The 20,516-nt window shown below is 44.0% G+C and overlaps 1 protein-coding gene across 6 annotated transcripts in view; it reads left to right on the top strand.

Annotated features, from left to right (window-relative positions):
* TESMIN (testis expressed metallothionein like protein) overlaps positions 1-20,516 on the top strand; it is a 1,592,961-nt gene that overhangs the window by 1,126,292 nt on the left and 446,153 nt on the right. The window lies entirely within an intron of this gene.

Raw genomic sequence — 20,516 nt, 5'->3', positions numbered from 1 at the left:
CTTAAATCAAAATGTGAAAGAATATTTGCATGGTTGGGATATTATATTTTCTCCGTAGCTAACACCAAGTGGAACTCATCTACCGATAAAATCGTAGGCATGGTGTCAAAATACATCAACCATTGCCATATAATCAACCACAAGCTTGTATGGACATTTTGAAAGAAGAAAAGCACCATACAACCAGGTCTCTGGACTCCTTTTAATGGAAGATATTCTCCATAAAGTGTGTTTAGGACATCAATCATAACACTACCATGAAAATGTGCTCCTGCCATTACCCCTTTATTTGCCTAAATTGGAACTACAGTTCTATTACCTCCTTGTCCTCCTTCCACTGCACTGTCCTTACTATATGACTATACAATAAGTGAAGGCTCCTGGTGCCAGAACGGATGTCTGACATAATATTGGAACAACAAATATCGTGCTACACAAATATTGTGCTATAAATATTGATGTAAAAATCATCCTCTAACTACACTTATAATGCTGAGTTCCAAAATATCAAAACAAAAATATTGTTCACACCAATATCATTTTTTTTCTTCTTTTTTGTCCTCATTCCCGCCCTTGGTATCTGAGTCATAGTGCGTAGAGATAAGCGTACTGTCACAGTTAAACTGGTAAGGGCATTGGATGTTACGAGGTGGCTCGCCCCACAGTACTACAATATGCTCCCACGGCACCACATCAAGATAACCCTCGGGGTGGTTTGCTGCAGTCAAATACCCAATTGTGTATCGAATCGCCCTATTGGGTATACAGACATGAAAGACAAAGATAGCCAAACAGCGTAATCGTTGAACTTCGGGGGGGAAAAAAAACAGACTACATGCTCAATTATGGCCAGTGTAGTAAAGACCAAAAGTTTCTCTTATCTGGATTGCCTGATCTCTGTAGGTCCATTTTTGATGTTTGTAGCACAGACGTACGCCAGTCCTGCAAGGAAGGGGGTAGCGGGTCCTTCCACTTCTTACAGATTTCCCGTCTGGCTAACAAGATCCCAAAGAAGAGTAAGTTCTTTGCTGAACCCTGGAATTCTGATGCAACCCCAAAAATTATAAGAGAGGAACATGGCCGGACTTGGGAACCTAATGCAGTAGTGAGTGTAAGACAGACCGCGTCCCAGAAAGTAAGTAACAAAGGGCAATCATAAAACATGTGTAGATCTGAAGCTGCTCCCAGACCGCATTTAGGGCATGCCACCACTGGACTGTTTGGAAACTTCGAAAGTCTCTCGGGTGAGTAGTATGCCCTATGTAGGGTAAAAAGGTGGTTTCGACGTAGCCACGATGGTTTTACTATGTTTCACGGGATCTTAAAGGACTCAAACCATAGATTCTCCACATTTTGATTCGTAATGTGTTTGGCCCACAATGTAACAGGCAGATGAAACTTGCCATCAACCTCCTCCAATAGTAAGTTGTACCAGAATGAGACCTCTTTATTTGTTGGAGGCTTGTCAATTAAGAGGGAGACCATATTGTTATTACCCCCTAGCTGAAATCGGACCTTAGCAGAAATCTGTGAGAGTGCCCAGCTTCGTATTTGGAGGTATTTAAACTTGGAGAGCCCTGGCCCTATCCTAGAAAGTAACACATCCCATGGGAGTAAGCTACCCTCCAGAAAAAGATCCCCCCACTCCTCCAATCCTGCCTCTCTCAAAGGTGCTGCGAGACCGTCCAGAAGCCAGCTCGGGGACCCAGGTGAATTCCAGAGTGGAGATATACCAGAGAAATAATCCAGTTTTATGGAGCGCCTAAGTTTCAACCATGTTTTAGATATATCTCGCAATATCTTCATTTTTTTTTTTTTTTTAAACTTGGGGTCACCAAATTTAAACAAAAATGCATGTTCAGCTATTTTTTCCCCTCTAAGCAGTGCTGTAAACATATACCCACAGGCAGAGTTAGTGGGTGATTTTAGCAACATCCTAGCATGCGAGAATTGAAAAGCCCATGCATATAGCTGGATGTCAGGGGCCGCCAAACCACCCTTTTCCCTAAGGCGCCTTAATTTCTTCCAAGATATTCTAGGGATATGATCATTCCAAATAAAAGAACTTATATCACTTTGAAGTTTGGCTATCATAGAGGATTAAAAAAAAAGAGGGATGGTATTAAACAAGAAGGTAACTTTAGGAAGAATAGTCATTTTGACTAGGTTGGCTCTACCCAATAGCGACAAAGGAAGCGAGGACCATGATTTCATCAATCTACGGCACTCTTTAGTAATAAGCGAAAAATTTGATGGAACTATTTTGTTTATATTGTTATATATATTTAAGCACAGGTACCGTAAAACAGGGCTCAGCTGAGCCCCTGCCACAGGCTCCGGGTCATTCCAAACCATGATGTCAGTCTTCGAGGCATTAATTTCATACCCAGACACGTTACCGGATTTCTGGGCCAGAGCAATTATAGCTGGGAAAGCCGAACGGAGTTCAGAAGTGAAAACAAGGACATCATCTGCGTACAGAGATACCTTCTTCTCCCATCCCTCAAAAGTAAATGGCTTGATGTTGCAATCGTCACGTAGCCATTGAGAAAATGGCTCAATATATAGATCACATAGGAGGGGAGAAAGAGGGCAGCCCTGACAGGTGCCCCTCGTGATGTTAAATGGGTTAGTAAGTTCACCATTGACTAACAGGGAGGCAGATGGATTTTGATACAAGAGTCTCACTGCACGTCTAAATTTTTCGCCGATATTGAATTTCCCCAAGACTTCCGATAGGTATATCCAGTTGACCCTATCGAAAGCCTTGGTGGCGTCTAGGGTGAGAACAGCCAGTGGAAGAGATTTTACAGAAGCCATATCAATTGCTCCTATGAGATCATAGGTCAATTCATAGAGCTGGCGTCCCTTTACAAACCCCTTTTGATCTAAGTGCAGGATACCCGGAGCGACTGCCCCCAATCTATTTCCTAATACTGACGCAAAGATTTTATAATCAGAGTTCAGAATAGAAATTGGTCTATATGACCCACTACAAGTTGCCGGTTTTCCTGGTTTTAATATTAATGTTATTGAAGCACTATTCCAAGAAGTAGGAGGGAGCATTCCATCTTGGAGGATATTATTAAACAACTCGGTCAGGAAAGGGAGGATTGTTGAATTTAGAGCCTTATAAATTTCTGATGGCAAGCCATCTGGGCCAGATGCCCTTCCCTTTTTGCTATTAATAATTGCTAATCTAACTTCTTCCTGGGAGATTGGATCATCCAAAACAGCACGTTGTTCTAATGAGAGTACTGGGAGAGAAACTCCCGTCAACCAGTCCGCAACTTGTTTAATTTCGATATTTTTGTCCTCGCGGTATATTTCACTAAAGAATTCCCGGAGAACCTCCCTGATTTCTTCATCTGTGGAGTATGTTACTCCATTGGAAATAATTGAATAGATGTTATTCCTAACCTGCTCCGTCTTTGTTTTCTAGGCTAGCAACTTTCCAGCCCCCTCACTATACTCAAAATGAGCCAATTTGCTTGCCTCCCATCTCCCTTGAACACGAGCGTTCAGAACTGAGCCCAATTCCCCCTTTAGAGTAACTACTTTATTTTTCCAATCCTGTACTTTGGTCATTGGGGCCTCCGGGTGCATAGCTATTTCTGTCTGCAATTTGACCATTTCCATTTCTAAGGAAGTCACAGCTTCTCTATAGATTTTATTTTTATGTGCAGCTTTATTTGTTATTAGGCCCCTTAGGAAGGCCTTTAATGAATCCCATACACTGCCGGGAGAGGCTGTTCCAACATTATCCTTCAGGTAATGCTGCACCTCCACATTGAGGGCATTGTTAACATCCAACGCAGAGAGCAATGAGCGGTCAAATGACCAGTTTCTCATACGACTCTTAGGGAACCCATCCAGTTCTAAATAGATAGCCGCGTGGTCTGATAAATGAAAAGGAAGATGAGAGACAGATGTCACCAAATTAACCAAAGACTGACTAATCAAAATAAAGTCAAATCTTGACCGATGGTGGTATCTATAATTACGAAAAGTAACCCCTCGTTGTTGTCCATGCAAGGATCTCCAGATATCATTGTATCCTTGTTGCTTCATAGTGTCCTTCAATAAAGACCTGGTTTTAGATAAAGTTCTGGCACGGTTAGATGGGGACTTATCCAATATGGGATCTAAAACTATATTAAAATCTCCTGCCAGGATAACCGGCTCAGGAAATGAGTACAGGTAGGAGAAAAGGGTCTTCAAAACTGATGGGTCGTCTTGATTTGGACCATAGTATTCTATAATGGTGATTGGGGACCCTGCTAGGATCACTGATGCAATTATCCATCTTCCACCCGGATCAACCAGTTTAGAAACCAACCTAACTTTTACTGATTTTTTAAAAATTATTGCTACACCTCTAATATGTACAGATTGCGAAGTTGTTATACATAGATCAATCCACCTATTCTTTTTAACCAACAGTGCCATTTCGGATTCATCAAGATGAGTTTCCTGGAGTACTATAATCTGTGCGTCAGCGTCTCGAAGATACTGCATAATGTTATCTTTTCTGGGACTTACACGCAATCCGTTAGTATTCCAGGATAGAATAGCTAGTTTACTCATTATAACGAAAGAACCACACCCAGCCTTTTACCATCAGAAGCAACATAATAATGTCTATAATTAGACAGCAGAGATCATTTGTTATATACCACCAGGGAAAGAAAGAAACAATCGTATAATCTTCATACCGCACCCACAAACTCAAAACTAGATTAGAGCGAAAATGAGGACGTTTTTTGAATTTTTTCCTTAACCCCCCCACCCCCCTGTGCCCCAGACCCCCCACCCCTCCTGAGGAACCCTTGCTCTATCTATCTGGAAGGACCAGAAGATAGCACCCCAACCTGGGTCCCCGCCCTTCCCGTGAATATATAAAGCCAAGACATTATACCTAAACTATATGCCTTATAGCTATTCTGAAAATGATGTTTTATGTGCCACGCTTACTTTTTCTCTTTTTTCTATTTTTGTATATTTATTATATATATGCTTGTATTTTTTTTTTTTTATTTTAAACTAACATCGTCTTCAGGACCCTATAGGATCACTGAAATAATAGATTGGAGGAAAAATTTACTAACTAGAATCACCGGCCTGGCAAACTAACTGGCACCTTTTTTAACCTGATGGTCCTTTGTCCTTGCCCATGGTTAGCAGTAGCTCATCCGCAGCCTGAACCGACCTTATGTTATGCATGCTGTTTTTATACATAACTCTCAGAGTCGCTGGAAAAATTAATTGAGCGACCGCCCCGTGGTTTCTAAAGGCCTCAAGCCTCCTCCCAAACTCCCACTGCTTGTCTAGTGTGACCCTTGACAGGTCAGATCGGATCTGAAAGTTAATTCCCTTACCACTCACAGATTTCTGCTTTAGGGCCAAATTGAGAATAGTCTCCTCAAGTGAGTAGGTATGAAAATTGACCAATATTTTTCGCGGTTTAGTCCTTTGGGGCTTCTTCTTGAAAGGCTCTCTATGGATACGCTGAATGTCTAAGGCTAATTCTTCGACAGACTGATCCAAAAGTAACGCATCTTTCAAAAACGAGGTGACATATTGTTTAATATCTGAGCCTTCCTTGTCCTCCGGAATATTTAGGATACGCAGATTATTTCATCGGGCATTATTCTCAAGAATCTCCATCCTCTCTGCCATAGCTTGATCTTCTTTCCTGAGTACTGTAATGTCCACTTTTGCTTGCTCTAAATGTATGGACAGACCCGTTACCCTATCCTCTATTGATTCCATTTTTAAAGTAAGATCACTTAGTTTTTTATCCAGGGACTCACAAAAGCATCTGATATCAGCCTGATTAGCAGCAGAGGTCTCAAATCCCTTTTTTATATCAGCAGATATAGTAGCGAACATACCCTGTATGGAAGACTGGAGGGAAGCGGTCATAGATGCATTATCACAATTAACTGAGAGAGCACTATCAGTCAAAGAAGGAGCCAGTGCACTGCCTTGTGTGTCATCTTGTGTACTATACCCTTGTGATTGAACAACTGAGGGACCTGCAACCAAAAATGGGGGAGCCAACAGAAGTGGCGGGGCCAATGGTGGCGCCAAGACCAAGGCTAGGGGTGAAGGATGACCGGATATGCCTGAGGGGCCAAAAGAATTTATCACAGGGGCCAAAATCTCAGAATCTACAGTAGGAGTAAGAGTGTCTACTTGCTCCAACCCTCTACCTCCATTTAAATCTTCTGCATCATCAGCTACCATGTTAACTTCTAGAATATCTGTCGCCATGGCAGTTGAGTTGTTGTTATTACACGTCACTCCAATATTCACTGTCCCGTCAGGGCCCTCAACCTCTAAAAGAGTTCCTACTGAGCAGGACGGGGAAGAAGATTTATCTGATAGAAATAGGACTTGAGGAATTGCCTTGAAATATGACCTAAGTGACGGGGTAATCTTAGTATCCACACAGGTGGGGCTAGTAGATTTACGTTTTGAACTTGTTTTACATGTATATGCACACTTAGCCTTAACCTGCCCTGTTAAATAAGAGGAAAGTTTCTTTTTTGAGCTATCTGCATTGCCAGCCCCAGCAGAAACTGAGGCAGGAATTGGAACAAAGCAACTAGATGGGGAAGGTGTGATTTTCGGGGTTTGTATCCCTTTATTATTCTTTTTCCCTTTTTTTGAATCACTTTTTGCCCCTTTTTGTTTGCCTTTCTTCAAATGGGGTAACCCCCCTGCATCCAGCCTGGATAGATCACCAACTGAACCCCCAGCCGACAATATGGTAATGGACTCACCTTGAGTGATGCCCCCCCCTACCGGCACTGAGCTCTCACCACCTTTAGCGACTTCCCCCGAATCAGCAGGTAACTCTCCCTCTTCTAGTATCTCCTCTGCCACCTCAGCTGTTGAGCACAACTCCGCTGCGGGACCTCCAGCGACCCCCCCGTCTCCCCTGTAGTAAAAAACGGATCTTGCGGCCCCGTCGCAGCTCCAGGGCGGCGAGACTCCAAATCAACAAGCCAGACCGCAGTGAAGTTGAAGGGTCAGATATGCTCCCACTCCGTCTCTGCCTGCAGCCCTTCTGCCTCGGTACCGAGCCAACGCCCACAAAGGCAGGGAGCGCCGGCGAGGAACGCGCTGAAGGAGACGCCCCTTCCAAACACATGGGGTCAATCGGCAAAGAAAGGAAGCCAAAATGCCAAAAAAATGCCGAAAAACACTTCGTTAGTAAGGCGGTTTAAGTTTAGCAGGCTGCGCGATGGTATTACAGGCAAAGCATTGAAGTTAGAAGCCAGAAGCTAAAACAGTGCACGGACGGGATCGGGAACCCAGGAGCAGAGCACTGCCGCAGCTCAACCGGCTGCCGCCATGTTCCCCTCAGGACCTGGGCTCCACACCAATATCATTAAAAAGAATTTCAAAAACTATGTTTATTTTATAGATATAGTATAAAATAATAAATTCAGAATGTTTTAACATATAGCCTTATAATAATGGAAAATTAAATAATTGTAAACATAAAAAAACATATATATACTCACACACACACACACATATATATAAAAGCACGGAAAGGAACATCTTTCATGCAAGAAGTGCACACCCAAGGCACTTGATTCAGAGTATCCCCTATGGGGAGTTTTTAAGAATATGCTGAATCTGTAGCTCTGAGAAAGATTTAGAGAAATGCCAACAGGAAGCAGTACAACTTTTGATTGCCCGTGCATATAAAAGCACAAATGTAAATAAAGCCCTCACCAAAGCCAACACTCACACCAGCGAAAGCTGCTTAGTTGCCAACAGAGACAAGATTAAACTTGATCCTTCAAGTACTAGGCAGGTTGAGGAAACACCGCTTGTGATCAGAATGATTACTGCTTATAGTAGGAAAAAAACAAATCAGGCAAATCATAACTACTCACTGGCACATTGTACGAACTGACATTACATTAACGCAGATTTTTCCAGAGCAACCATCACTCACATTCAGGCATGCACCCTCTATGAGGGATGCACTACTGAAGAGCAGTCCTGAATTTTTCCCAGCTATTACATGGTTATCCACGAAGACAGGGTTTTTCAAGTGCAGCTCATGCCGAGCTTGCAAGTTTGGAGTTAATACCACTGAAAACACAATGGCATTTAGCAATAAACCTATCAAGATCAAAGGTCATTATACATGTCAAACTGATCATGTCATCTATGTAGTAGACTACTTGTGTTGCCTCAAATACGTGGAGAACACCAAGATGCAGGTATTCTCCAGAATACTGCAGCATTTGGGAGCAGTGGTAAACTCAGATCCAAATTACCCAGTGGCCAGGCATTTTAAATTAGTTCATCATAATAATCTCAGCGAGCTAAAATACTTTGTGATAGAGGCAGTTCCAATATCTAGACGAGGTGGAAACAGGGAGAAACTATTGCGACAACTGGAGTCAGTTTATTTTGGAGTTAGACACTAAGATGCCGAATGGTTTGAACAGCTGTTAAGGTCTACACAATTTTCTTTAGTATGGCAGTAATGAGTCGATAGATCATGCCTATCACCACCTACTAGCAGCTCTGTCCGCCAATATCTGTTTAGCACATCTTAAAGGAATATTTTGTATATTTTAAGTCATCAGTGAAGATAGAGATTTTTTGTAAATAATTTTGATATATGTAGGTGTTCTTCTGCACTCAGCACTTTAGTGAGGAATGGATTTGTGCAATATAGATGGGGTCCTTGCATCATCGTCAACATCTACATTTCAAGTATAATGTTATTATAAATTATTGATTGTGTCATATAATGATCTGGCTTCATGAGGATAATTGAAGATGTCTGTATGAATTTGTATTTATTACACTAGTAGGTACAGCACGTAAGCACTTTTTTTAATAACACTTTTGGCAATTTGCAATACGTAAACATTAGCACTTTATATCATCACAGTGAGGTGTTACATTGACTATTTTAATCCATTTGAGGATTTCTCAATAATTACGATGAATTATATTCCTATAACCACTCGGTTGGATATCAGTCATGAGACCGGTAATAATTATACTGTGAATCCTTTTGATAGATCCATGTTTCTAAAATAATTTTTGTCTTTTTTTAACAACATAAAACACTGTATACATTTATTTAAATCTTACAAGCAGAAGTCTGTTGTTTATGTCTATCAGCATTGCAATGCCTAACTATGCACAGGTATTTTGGCGATTAAACAGAACGATTACAGCAACGTGTCATGTGATCAAGACCACGCTTGAGCGGTCGAAACGCGTCATGCTAGGCACTGGCCTGAAGTAGACTGGATGCTATGGATTTACTTGTTCTGAATGAAAGCACTGCAATTTCTAATCAATGCCTAGTGATCTATATATTTAGCTAATTGGCCCCCAAGGACCCTCAGGAGTGAAGAGGAATTAATTCCCCAACTTAAAATGCGCCACAGGGCATACTAGAGGGCTTACGTCAATAGATAAAACTATTATTCTAGATGAGCCCACAGCTCTTCATCATTATTTAAACCCTGTGGAGCCCTAGTGCCAAGTTCAATGATATATTTAGATTCGAGTGAACTCAATCTCCTGACTCTATCTCCGCCTCTCTCATTCTTGGGAATTAGGTCCAGGCAATAGAATATTAGCAGATCGCGATTGCTTTAATGAACTTTCTCAAAGTGGCGAGCCACAGGGTAGGTGCTATCCTTCTTTGCTATCACTTGCATATGCTCTAACACCCGCTTCTTAAAGGGATGTATCGTGCTGCCTATGTAATTTTTTGACAGGGACATTCTAAGCATTATATTGTAAACTCAGAGTTACAATTTAGAAGACGATTAATGCTTCTAATGGACTTAGCCTTCTTTTCCTGTATTTCATAAGTATTCATTTTGTGGCTAAACTTTACAAGCTTTACATTTTAAACATGGAAAAATACCGTTATAGGTCCTTTCTTCTGTACAGTGGGCTGATACTGGCTGGAAACTAAATGGTCTTTAATAGATTTAGATCTTCTATATGTGATCAATGGATGGGTAGAGATTATACTCTTCACGATATTGTCAGTTTTCAGGATATGCCAGTTTTTCCTGAACATCTACAGTTTCAGATGATTCTGCGTTATAGCGTGTAATCATATGCACTGCCTCTCCTTGATGAAGAGTATCACCTTCTTTCTTGTATTTTGGAACCAATAGTTTTAGTCTGGCTGTCTTTTTAACCTTTTCCTCTGCCGTGTGGAGGATGTTATTGGAGTAGCCTCTATCTCAAAACCGATTAAGGGCTTATTTTTTGGCTAGATCATAATCCTCCTCGGTGGTGCATTTGCGCTTCATGCGCAAAAGCTCCCCATAGGGGAGATTGTTGTCATGCTCCTTGGATGGAAGCTTTTAGCATGAAGCAGGGCCTTGCCACCCGTTGGTTTCCCATAGAGCCGGGTCAGGATATTTGTGCTCTCAACATAGACTTCCAAATGCATATAAAAAACCTGAGTGCTACTGATATGTCCACTGAATATAAGATTAAGATAATTTGAATTCAAGAATGTAATATATTCCTCAGCCGAGGAGTATGAACCCTTCTATACAAGGACTAAGTCATCGATGTAACAGGTCTATAAAATGACCTTTTCCAACCATTTTTGTCACCTCCCTCCAGGCCATGTGCTTCTCCCACCAGCCTACGAAAAGATTTGCATATCTGGGGGCAAAGCACATGCCCATAGCGGTACCACGTTGTTGCCCGTATAGCTGTCCTGCAATACACATGTTTATATATACATATCTAATTTAAAATAAAAAACTATCAAATTAAAAGCAGTATTAAACATATTGTAAACAGTAAAAACATCTATAGATAAACAAATAATACATAATTAGACAAACAAGCAAATAATACTAATATATATTTTAACAACTTAAAAAATAAAAATTTCACACTTCAGTCTGTGCAACAGTAGGGTAAGCATTGGAATTCAAAGGGGTAAAATTTGCTATTCTGCCCCCACCCCGTCTGGTAAACAGTAGGAAAAGCATTGGATTTCGGAGGGGTTAGATTTACAATTGCCACTCCAGTCTTTACATTTATATTCCAACTGCAGTCTGTGCAACAGTAGGGAAAGAATTGGACTTAGGAGGGATTACATTTACTTTTTCCATTGCAGTCTGGACAACAGTAGGGTAAACATTTGCCTTTGCAGTATTAACATTTACTATTCCAAATCCAGTCTGTGCAACACAAGGGAAAGGGTTGGACTTCAGAGAGGTTACATTTACTATTCCCACTTCAGTCTGTGCAACAGTAGAAAAAGTGTTTGACTTTGGAGATGGAACATTTACTATTCCAACTCCAGTTTGCACAACAGAAGGGAAAGCGTTGGGCCTCAAATGAGTTAAATTTACTAATCCCACTCAAGTCTGTGCAACAGTAGGGAAAATGTTGGACTTTGGAGACGGAACATTTACTATTCTAACTCCAGTCTGCGCAACAGTAGGGAAAGCGTTGGGCTTCAAATGGGTTACATTTACTATTCCCACTTCAGTCTGTGCTACAGTAGGGAAAGCTTTGGATTTCAAAGGGGTTACATTTACCATTCCTGCCCCAGTCTGTTGTTGGCCTCTGTTTCCCTTTTGAAACTCAATAAATAAAATATTACAAAAAAAATTACTACATTGTACCACCAAAACAGCCAACACTCAAAATATAACTAAAATAAGTATAATACAATGAACATATATAAGGATCGATTAAATATGTATTAATAAATTATTTGTTAAATAATTAAAGCCTAAATAACTTCCCAGCCTATGTTCCTACAAACACAACAACCCACACCTAATATATAATATAACAAAATGAATAATTATTGAATAATGTACATAATTAATAAATTAAATAATGAATAGTAAATTAATAATACAATAAATGTTATTGTATTATTAATTAATTAATATTCCCACCCTATACCCCTACACGCCTCATACCCACACCTAAATAAAAACGTAAAAAAATTATCTGTACACAATTTCCATAATTAACAATCAATTATGTAATTCTTAATGAAAGATGAATCAAATATTACTTAATTTACTTACCTCCCTATTCCCCTACAAACCCAACAACCCACACCTACAAATATAACTTTCAAAATATAGCTACAACATTTAAATAACTAACAATTAAAGAATCAATAATAAATTATTAAGTCATCAATTATTACTTAATTATCTTCCCACCTTATTCCACTACAAACCAAGCAACCCGCACCTAAAATATGGTTTAAAAATAATTGTTGCATAAGTGCCAAATAAATATGTATTACTAAATTAAAAATGTATCATTTATTAATGATACCAAAATAACTTCCCACCTTGTACCCCTACAAACCACACAACCTGCTAGAACACTATAAATTAATATTACCAATTGCATTTTGATTACAAATAACTTAAAATTACAAACTATATTTAAAAATATTCACAACAATTATACAATTAATGTAAACTAACACTTAAAAATACATTTTAAAACTGTATCTTTAACAACTATATCACCCAGACATTCTTGAAATCGATATTACTTAACTAACAAATCAATATTCTTGTCAACGATAGTTATTATTTGAAATATTTAGTCCAAATACTGCCAGAATAGTCATCCAGTGAAAACATTCCTTTCCTATCCATGATATAAAAAGCAAGTACACCCATCTCCCATCCTGTTTTTTTGCTTCAGCATCAGGTCTTATCACTAGTCACAGTTAAGTGGAGTCTTGTTTTTCAAGGATTGTGCATTTGGCCGAGAGGCTTCTTTAGCAACCCCATAAGATTATGATCCCAGAGAGGGAGGGGTCCCGCCCAGCTGACACATTGATGTGGTTATTCTTACAGTGCGATAAGAGATTGCTTTGGTGAAACCATTAAGATTGTTTCCACCAGCAGCAGTCTGTGTCACCATAATTCGTGCTTTGGCGTTGAGGCATGAAGAAACAAGGCTCTGGGCGTGAACGTAGCTGGTACTTGTAATGGTGGCAGCACGTAATCCAGGAATGAGGCATTGCTAGTTAACACAGGTAGCCAGGAAATTCCTCTCACCAACAAGATGCATCTGGAGAAATTATGAAGGCATCTTGTGAGCAATGCAGGATTTGTTGCTTAGCAACACAAATAAGCAAGCAGGAAATAGTTATCTGTACAGCACAAAGTCATTTTGGTTTGTGATATGTTGCGTGGTGGTTCTGCTGGTGGTAGTGTTGGCTATGATGGAGCTGCACAAGAAGTGTTCTGCTAAGAGGCACCCTATTGATGATCCAGAGGGGGAAGGCTCTTCTGAAGTCGTTCACACATTCAGCACAATTGAGGTGTCTGTGGCAGCTGCCTTTGTGGCAATATATACTCTTCCTTCTCCCAAGAAGTCTTGCCAGTCTTGTCATTATCAGAAAAAGGAACCAGAGACTTTGCCCCAACATAGCGCTAATCAAAGGGTCTTGGATTCTGGAAGGAAGGAGGTTCCTAAACTTACCTTTCCATTGCTTGTCTCCAAGAGCTATCCCTTTCAAGGTTATGCAGATGACTTTCTGACTGTCTTATGGCAGGCCTACCAATCTAGGGTTCTATATTTCAGGCAACAATTCTGAAGCAGGCCATGTGGATAAAAGGAGGAATTTGGCAACTACAAGAGCATATGCTGTTTAAGTTTTCTATGAGGGCAGCACCATGCTCTAGCTACACAATTCAAACTTTGATTAAAGATTTTCAAAGATTAGCAGATCTTCTGGAACAAGGAGCACATGTCACTGCAACATTGGTGATTGTAGAGCAATAGGTATTTTCTCCTGTGCTATATATACTATGACGCGTAAAGTGGCAATAGCAGGGTCTTCATTGGCATCAAGATGACAATTATGCATGAGGTCACGGATGGTGGATTCAGCCTAGAAAATCATTTTGATGAAGAAAAAAAAATCTGGAGCTAAATTATTTGGTAAATAGCTGGATACCATGATTAAGAAGTCAGCACAAGATAAGAAGTTGGTAGCACCAAAAAAGCAATCCTCAAAACCTTTCAGTGAGGTTGATTAAAGTACTTTCTGGAGTGGTGGAAGACATCAGTCAAGAGAAAATTGGTTCTTCAGGTTTTCAAGGAAGGATACCAAATAATATTTTAATCTGTTCCTCTAGACTGTTTTTGTGTGATACAGTTCCTAGCAATCCAGTGAAGAGGCAAGTATTACTGAATGGGGTTTTAAAAACAGCTGCCAGAAAAAGAAATTATCAGAGGGTAAAAAGAACATATTCAATATTGTTCCTAGTGAGAAAACCAAAGAAAGAATTCAGACCAGTGCTGAACTTGAAGTGAGTGAATTCCTTCATTTCACATGTGAGATTCAAGACGTTGACTATTCATTATTCTATTCATAAACAGGAGATTTACTAGCAACGTTGGAACTGCTAGATGATTATCTTCATTTGTCATTGCACCCAGCTTCACAAATGTTTCTATGGTTCTGTGTGTCAGTTCCAGCTACTTTCCTTTTGTCTTTCTTCCTCCATGAAGGTTTTCACCAAGGGTTTGCTCTTTTGCTAGGATTTATTTATGCTGAGGGAATTGAATTATTTCCTTACCTGGATAACTGGCTTATTTATTCCTATTCTTTTTCTACGGCATAACTAGATATCAAAGCTGTTTGCAATGTAATCATACATCACAGATTTATTATAAAAAATGCTAAGTCTCATCTGACTCCTACACAGGAGCTTTAGTTTAAAAAAGCCATTTTCAAGACAGATCGGGCAAAAGTATTTCTTCCTCAGTCAAGAATTCCGATACAATTTCAGAATTGTCAAGCCTTCTGGCTAGCAAAGCTCCATTAGCCAGGGGCTGTTTAAGAGTCCAGGGTATCATGCTCTTTACCAAGCAGGGTTGGTTAAAGAAAGAGAATCTTTTAAGGGGGGGGGGGACTCTTTTTTCAAACTCACCCAACCAGGGTAGTAGCAACAGCTGCTAGGAGGTTGGGATAGGGTTTGTGATGTTTGGCAGTGATTAGCTCAGGAATTGGAAACCTCATCCAACTGGAGGGAATGGAAGGCTTGTCAGTTAGCCTATATGAGCTTTAAACCTCTGATATATAATCAAGAGTTTCAAGTAAATACAGATTACAGGGGGGTAATGAGCTATGCTAACCATTAAAGGGATTAACAGGTGCAATTTGTGTGTTCTGTCACAGAAGATATGTCAGTGGCTTCAGGTGCAATGTTTGTGTTCTGTCACAGAAGATATGTCAGTGGCCTAAGGGCAGTCTATTTCGTAAGAGCAGTTTATATGCCGGGGAAAGAGATTGTGCAGCAGATCATCTAAGCAAGGTGTTTCCTAGGATTTCTTCCTTATTATCAACAAATCATGTATTCCAGCCATTAATGAAGACATTTGGCTGTTGAGAGATAGATATTTATATATCTGAGGTAAATTCTTTGCTTCACGTTTTATTCAAAATTATGCCTTCCGAGAATGCATGGAAGACAGATGAAGTGTCTTTCAAATGGCGTTTATCCCTCTTACCTGCATTCCCTCCAATGCCATGACTCCAAGAATCTTACAGAAGGTTAATACCTCCCCACAGTACAACACTCTCATGAGGAACCACTATTTGGGCTTTGGTCAGTTTCCATGGCCCAGAAGGGGGACATTGACAACGCTGCACTGCATTTTGTCATTACTGTTGTCTCATCAGGCACTGCCATCATGGCAGGCCTTCTCTTTTGCCCTCATTGCCCACTCACCATCCAATCCCTCCCTCACTTTCGGTACATGGGCAATGTTCTACCCAGTTACACCATTACCACTTCATGCCAGGGTGCCGTGTTATTTTGACTTGGCCATGTATATCTAACGTGGCGCTCGTGCCCACCTTTTTTCATACATTGCAACACAAGTGGTACCTAAAACAACGGCACTGGGACCATTCTGCTGTTTGGTCATCGCATATGGCCACTACGTGGGTTATTGACATTACAGATTCACCATTTTCAATTCTTCACCTGTTCATTTTTTTCCCACTCACTGCCCCACCATGTAATTTCTTTTTGCATTAGGCGTATCCTTTATTCTTACATGCCCTCACCACTGCAGGCTATGGCGCAGTTTAGTCTTTCCTTCCGAGTTTCGTCCTGAATGTCATGTATGGTTACACAGATAGTCTCTTTTCCAATTCACTCAAACTACCATTGTTTCCATGGCCACAGCCGATGCCTTGTGCTTACAGGCTGTCTACCTACATTCCTAACGATCGAGCACAATCAAACTGACAAGCGGATTGTGATACGGATCGTTTTTTGTATGCCCCCTTGAGTGTTTCCTTCTGGTTCATTTTTCCGGTGCGTTCGTTTTCCTTTTTCTTTATAAATTGGCCCGCCTCCCCACCAATGGATTCCATATCATCCAGAGGCGGTGCGAGGAAGGAGCTCAGACACACCACGGCTCCAGGTAAGCGGGGCACCTTACGACTTCGCTATATACTTCCCCATGAGTTGGTACTTGTCCAGCCCCATTTCTTGTGCACTCTCATGCCTGACACAATTGCCATTCCTGCTGGCTCCTTTTACATTATCCTTTGTTTTTCTTTTCTATGCTCCCTTTGTGTGTTGCCGACCCCCGGTGCAGCTTTAGGCCCAACGCCTAATGCCCATGCCTGACACAATTGCTATTCCTGCTTGCCTCCTTTTGCATTATCCTTTGTTTTTCTTTTCCATGCTGTCCTCCCTTTTTGCATTGTCTGCACTCTGTGCTGCTTTAGGCACAACGCTTTTGAGTTTCACCCCGGGGAGCCAGTCTCATCTGGGGTCACGACTTGCTCGCACATGACTTCCCCATTGCATCTGCCCCACGCATGTCCATCACTTTTTATGAGTTGCAGCACTTTCCCATCTTTAATAGGCCTTGTTCCCATACTAGTGACACCCCCGCGCCTCACGCCTTGCACTCCGACGCCCGGCACCGTACGCCTTGAACTCCGTCTCTTTCTGACCACCACCTGTGCACCCATGCATGCATTTTCTATTCCTTTTCACTTCGCGGGAAGCTTTTCAAACTGCCGGGGCCTCAGGTGGATCCTAATCACCCCCCTCTCTTCTTTTCTCCCTTTTTTATCTTTTTCCTTTGACTCAGTTTGGGCTTTGCTCTTTCATCTGCTCCCGTCTCCATTCCATTTTCTACCAATGACTTTTTTCGGCCCTGCCATTGGCTATATCCCACTCTGTTTCATCTCAGGGTTCCCTTTACCTTTTTCGGTTTTGTCATTGGCTATATACCTCTCTTTCATCTCAGTATTCCCTTTACCGCTACACACTTAGCTCTCTCCACCCCTCCCCAGGTTGTACATACTTAATTATGATACCCCCATCGTGGCTGACTGTATGCTTCACTTCCCTTGGCAGATCCTTTTTTTGGGCCCTCATCAAGGAGGCTGTCTTTGTCCTTGGAGCCGCCATACTACCCGTGACCGCTCCCACACTGCCAAACGGTCATTCTCTACCAGGAGACCTTGTCACTACGGAACCTACTTGAACCCTTCAGTACATACACACGGTATGTATCCTTGAATGTCGCTGTCTTGATCTACCAGTTCTGTCCCCTGAACCCCGGTATTGCTTGGTGACCCCCTCCGTTTCCCTCGACTATTTTAGTACTTGTCCACTTAGTGTTTCTTTTTGTAGTATTTGTGATCTCACCACTAGAAGCAATATCTGAAAGAGACACGTTAGTGATAGATTCCTTACCTTAGAATATGCCCAGGCGTCAGACTGGATCCGGAAATTTTTGCGTAGCAATACCCCTGCACGCCTGCAGGCGTCGTCCGCGGCTCCTCGTACGTCGTCGACGCCGTTAGCGCCGAAATTACGTCGTCGGAGTACTTAGACGCCGCCCATGCGCGCTGACGTCAGTTCTTCTTTTTTCCGCACCTGCTCCTACTGCCGGGCCCTGACGTCTAAGGCTAGGCGGGAGCGGTCCCGCAAGAGACTCGAGCTCCGGGAGTCAGCCCCGTGCCGTTCCAGGTCCCGGTCCCATGGGAGGTTGAGGGACCGGTCGCGGGGTCGGAGTCATCGCAGCTGCGGGAGTGGACATCGGTCGTCAGGATCCAAGTCCTCATGTAAGAGGCATGAGAGGTCGGAGCGACGTCATCGTTCTTCCGACCCACCCCGATGCTCGCTCGATGCGGCCGGGGTTTCTGGTGACGCCACCCATGCGGCTCCGACGGAGTCGCAAGCGTTGCCGCCTGCCCAAAACCTTCAGGTCCCTGGGCACGGCGCGTCGCCGGAGGAGATCGAGCGGTACCTCATGGCCATGCGGTCCCTCCCTCCTCCCCCGGGCACTGTGGCACCTCCGGGCCCAATGGTCCCGGCTGGAGGCCCTAGCGGGTTGGGTGCTTTGGCCCCGTCGACGTCGGGTGCTTCGGCCCCGGCGCCGCCGGCGACTTCGGTCCCGGCGCCGCAGGACCTCACCGGATCCGCTTCCGGATCCGGGTCGTCGCCGGTCGACCTCACGACCTCACCGGCGCCGGCACCGCGGGTGTCGCCCCCGGCGCCCACTGTCGACGCCGTCCCCAATCTTCCCTTCGGTCCGACTCTGGCGCCAGAGCGCCGCCGCTGTGCGCCGCTTCCGACGGCCTATGGAGATTTTTATTTCCATGAGGAGGCCCCGTCTGTTGACCCTGTTTTACAGGAGGCGGGTGACGAGGGTGATTGGGAGGGGGTCTGAGGACCCTCTGGCACAGGAGTGCCAGTCTCAAGAGGACTGGACATATGAGCTTGAGGAGGCCAGTGGTATTGACTCCTCGCCAGACACTGGATTTGTCTCCCCTCCCACCGTGGCTACGGAGGAGGGGGCTGCTTACAGCGTAGTGTTGACGAGGGCAGTCAAGGCTTTAAACCTTGAGCTCCCTGTCGCGGCCATGAGGACTAACCTCCTCACTGAGGTCGTTAAACTGCAGGCAAGCTCCAGTGAGCCTCTGCTGCCGTTTAATGAGGCCTTGTGTGACGTTCTTGTGGGCACTTGGTCCAAGCCCGCCACAGGTCCGCCTGTGGATAGGAATGTGGCCAGACGCTACCACCCGGCTCCGGGCGACCCTTGCTTTTTGTCCACCCATCCCACCCCCGAGAGCCTGGTTATCCAGGCCTCCACTTCCCAGACCGCATTCCCGACGGCTCCGCCCGATCGGGAATCCAAGAGATACGAACAATTTGGGAAGAAAGTGTTCTCGTCCCTGAGTATGGGACTGCGGTCAGTCAATACCGCTTGTCTCTTGGGCCGCTACACCCACACCCTGTGGGACACAGTTGCGGACGTGCTGCCACAATGCCCGGAGGAGGTCCGGGCTAAACTCGCCCAAGCCCTTGTGGAGGGCCGAGATGCAGCGCGATGTTCCATCCGGTGTGGGCTGGATACCACGGACTCACTGGGCAGGGCTATGGCAACGACGGTGGCGGTTCGACGCCACGCCTGGTTGAGGTCCGCCAACTTTTCATACGATGTCCAGGCCACTCTTCTGGACATGCCGTTCGATGGCCGTCGCCTCTTTGGCGACATGGCAGACCATGCGCTGGAGCGCTTTAAGGACTCCAGGGCTACGGCCAAGTCCTTAGGCCTCTCGGCCACGTGCCAGCAATCGGGTGCCTTTCGCTCCTTTCGTGGCCACGGAAGGGGTGTCCCCACACGTGCTGCCAGCCACGCACCGCAGAATGTTCAGCAGCGCGGTGGCGGCCGTGGAAACCGCCGTCGCGGCGGTTGGGGACAACAGCGAGGCCAGTCCACACCTCCCTCCGCAGCATCTGCCTCAAAACCTTCCTAGTCCGAGTTTTCAGGCCCATGTGACGCCAGTGGGGGGCAGGGTTCGCCATCACCACTTCCACTGGCGCACTGTCACGTTGGACAGGTGGATGCTGCCAATCGTCTGAAGGGGATACTCCCTCCGCTTCGAGGCGACCCCTCCAGCCATGCCACCGCAATTCCACCGCGTGACGGGGATCACTTGCAACTTCTGCAAGGAAGTCACGGCCCTCTTGGCCAAGGGGGCTATCGAGCGCGTTCCTGGGCCAGAAGTAGGGTGTGGTTGTTATTCCCACTACTTTCTGGTACCCAAGAACGGCAAAGGGGGCCTACGCCCTATCTTGGACCTACGTAACCTCCGGAAGGAGAAGCTCAAGATGCTGACTTCGGCTCAGGTCTTAGCTGCCCTGGACCCGGGAGACTGGATGGTAGCGTTGGACTTGCAGGACGCTTATTTTCACATCCCTGTCCTGCCGGCCCACCGGCGTTACCTGCGGTTCACGGTAGGCCACGAGCACTTTCAGTTTACCGTGCTCCCCTTCGGCCTTACCAGCGCCCCACGGGTGTTCACGAAGGTGATGGCGGTGGTCGCAGCTCATCTGCGCAGGTTAGGGGTGTCAGTCTTCCCCTACCTCGATGACTGGTTGTTGAAGGCGGGCTCGCTTTAGACAGTCGTCAGCCACCTCCAGACTACGGCCGACCTCCTG

Source organism: Lissotriton helveticus, chromosome 3_1, assembly GCF_964261635.1.
Source record: "Lissotriton helveticus chromosome 3_1, aLisHel1.1, whole genome shotgun sequence".
NCBI lineage: Eukaryota > Metazoa > Chordata > Amphibia > Caudata > Salamandridae > Lissotriton > Lissotriton helveticus.
Note: the sequence above shows the minus strand (reverse complement) of the source record. Positions and strands in the feature narration are given on the sequence as shown.